General features: G+C 39.3%; 1 pseudogene; it reads right to left on the bottom strand.

Annotated features, from left to right (window-relative positions):
• Positions 1-614: 614 nt before the first annotated feature.
• On the bottom strand, positions 615-2,841 carry LOC123233458 (annotated as a pseudogene).
• Positions 2,842-3,519: the final 678 nt, after the last annotated feature.

Genomic DNA, 3,519 nt, shown 5'->3' with positions numbered 1-3,519 from the left:
GTGGTTGCTTCATGGATTCCTGTAAAGGGACTATGGCCACTCCCTGATTTGCAGTTGCTTTTTCAACTTTTTTAGTTAACGCATCTTTTCTCTTCATTAATTTCTCCACTAAGTTAGTGTTCTCTTCATCTTTCTTTTCATGTTCATCAAAAATTTAAACTGCTACTCTTTTCATTTCCTTGAGATCCATGTTAGCCCAGTTTGGGCAGTTCTAAACTAGTTCTTAACCACCTTACAACTGTTTTTTACAAATTGTCTCCTGGTTTGTCCAACATCTCTTTCCCTAGAAAGATCTAGGTCTACATATCTGCCTCCCAGCTCAATAAGCCTATCCATAAATTGAGAGTTTTTTTTTCCTTTTTTACATTTTGGAAATTCTGTGTCAGTGTACTTTTTTGTCATTACAGATCAATGTCTACTGTCAAAAGATAATGGAAAAATTCAGACCCTGCTCAAACTAGAGAAAAACAATTACAAATTTAGTTGTTGCGCAGCACATAATTGGTAAGGCATGACCTCAAATGGTGACCCTTTACATGAGCCAATTGCCAGATCCTCAAATAATTAAAACCAGGTTGCCTGAGCCACATCAGTTCTGGAGTTATGTTGAGGATTGTGCTGAGACAGACATACCCCAAGAAAAAGGAAGTCTTTAGAAGGCTTGCTGAGCAGGATTGTAGTTGAAGGATAATGGCAGATGAGGCCTTTCTTCTAATTTGTCATGTTCTAGAAGGAACTCCTTAGTTACTTTCCTCCAGTTAAGACAGTCAAGGAATTAATATGTTCCTCTCTCATATGTATTGGTTTTCATTGCTGGATCCATGCCTGATATTCTGGTAATCCATACTTTCTTTGTTGTATTTCCAATCTTGTTTAAAAAACTCTACTGATGCTAAAAGTCTACTCCATCCATGTAATAGAGATAGAATAGCAAATCTTCTCCATATCAACCCAGTTATATTGCAGCCAGTTTATCTCTAATGTGAATGTTCCTTAAGTATTCAGAAGGAATGTAGAAGACTATGCCTTGAGGTCAACAAAGTGAAGATGCCCAAGGTGATGCAAATTTTGGATAAAGATTTTCAGGAGAATTGAGATTGAGGCCTAGTGTTGTCACTTCCTAATGCAAGATGTACCATTCCTGGGTCTGTCTCTGCTGTTCTAATAAATATCAGCTGGCCAATCATTCCAAGTTGGTCCATCACCATTCCTTGAGGAATGTTAGTAACTCAACCATCAGGTAATACCTAGATTCTTTTTTTCTGCTGGTTGTTGTTTTGTGTTGAACTTTTATCTCCAGGAAGTTTAGGTCCATTTGTACTTGAAGAAGTCTTACCAGATGAATTCAAATTAGATTTGCTGTCCTCACTACTCATTGTTGGAACTTTATAACTGGAGCCTGGCAATGCTGGAAAATCTTTGTTGTGTATTGAAAAATCTTGGGATTGCTCACTTGCTGGTTTTGTTACCATTCCAACATAAGGAGCTCTTCTAGCTAAGGGGTTTATTAATGGAGTTGGGTTACCACTTCCTTCCCTTCTGTTTAGATCTGCTAGTGCTGGAAAATCTGAAAGGTCCAGTCCTGTCACATTTTCACTTCCATCTGTTCCATTAAAAATGTTACTTGATAGAGAATTATTCATTCCAAATTCCTGATTCTTGTTCATTCCAAATCCAGACATACTACTCACAGTAAAAGGTTGTATAGAGGGTTGCTGCTTTGACATACATATTATGCTTGGTGAAAAAGAAATGTATCTCCAAAAGGAGAGATGTGGATAGAGAAGGACCCAGATTGATTGGTGATGAAAAACCCACCTACGGACCTTTCAAGAGCCAGTAAAGCACAAACCACCTTGAGTTTATAAAATAAACACAAGTTTATTTTGGTTATTAAGGCTAGGGAACTGATAGTTAAAATTCAATATATCCCTGAATCTACAGAGCTCTATCTCCACCCACTTTCTACCCCTCTCCCAGGAGAGGGCCCTTCTGATCTTCCACAACCCTTCTTATCAGCTCTCTGATCTTATCTAATTCCCAAAACCATCCAATTAAGTATCTATGTTAAGTATCTTAGATTGTTAGTCAACTAACTTTAATTGTCCCTAAAAGGGCTAGTGAGAATAGATTCTCAAGTGGACTGAGTCCTTCCACAAGCCTGGGGTTGTCTTTTTAGGTAAAAAACCCAGTCCCAGATGTTAAACCCTTTCGTTTACATTTGCCAAAATGCCACAGCCAAATTGTCCACAGCACTGCAGGCAAACCCAGATCTCCTCCTATGTTTCTTCCAAGTCCAAACCCTCCAAGTTTCCCACAAAACTAGTCAGGTTACAGGAGCTGATGGAGTAACTGTTCTCCCTTCCAGCTCAGGGATAGGACCACTGTGTAGTGACAGTTAACTCATTTAACTCCCCAAAACCCCCCTCTGCAGTGCCTTCTCCTTCTAGAATATTTTCTCAGGGTTCATGGCTAAATTCTTCTCTCTCCCTTTTAGAGATAATTTTGCATTTTTCCTTATCCCTTATCCCTCTATTCTTACATTGGCGAGCTTCTGTTAGGATTACCTAACCCTGAAATGCTCATGCTATTTGTCCTGCTGGCAATTCCAATGCCCTGACCAACCTGGGAGTGGTTCATCATATTTCTAGGATTAATACGTAATATACCTCTGCTTGGAGATGGAAGTATATGAAGTGACATTGTTGGTACCCCTGTTGTTGGTGTGATTTGGCTTGGTAACTGAGTGCCTTGTGTAAGAGCAAAGTGTGAGGAAAGAGAATTTCTGCACGGAATGTTGTATGCTGGGGAGCATGTTCCAGGAGCATCAGTTGGAAACATTTGAGAATTCTGGGAGAGAAGCCTAAGGAAGGGGCTTTTTGAGAGGTCAAGGGGGAAGGGAAGAGACAAGCTTACTCAAGATTATCCAAGAGCCAACCTGAGGGTTTTGCTGAACTGGTGTGAATCCTGGAAGCCTGTTTCTCTGCCAGCAGCATTTGTTATTATGAAGACCTAGATCTCTTGATCATTTAGGAGTCAGGACTCTATCTGGGAGTGAACCCCCAAATCTCCCCGTCCTTACCTTGCCTTACTGAGAGACCTTACCTAAATAATTTATAATATATGAATAAGATAGGAACTAGAAATAGAGGGAAGGGAAGGAGAAACTTTGGATTTAAGCCTGAATTGGCTCCTCAAAGGGATGGACCTTGGGGCTTAGATCCTTAGGGCTGGGGATAGGAGGGAAGGCTTGTTCATGTTTTCATTAGACAATTTAAAAATTGTTTGCAAGATGAGATCATAGATATGTCCAACTGTCATATAATTGGATCCTAGACTTTTTCAGGTTCCTGGCACAAGTGAAGTACTTAAAACTATAATCTATATAGGCACTTAAATTATAAAAATGAAATTTGTGCCTGATCACTTATTGTTCATCTTTCTCTTCCTAGAAATTTTTGTAAATGATATCTCTCATCTACTAGCCTTTATTCTATATACAAGATGCTTTCTTTAGCT

The sequence above is a fragment of the Gracilinanus agilis genome, chromosome 2, assembly GCF_016433145.1.
Source record: "Gracilinanus agilis isolate LMUSP501 chromosome 2, AgileGrace, whole genome shotgun sequence".
Lineage (NCBI taxonomy): Eukaryota > Metazoa > Chordata > Mammalia > Didelphimorphia > Didelphidae > Gracilinanus > Gracilinanus agilis.
This window is presented reverse-complemented; position numbering and strand designations above follow the sequence as displayed.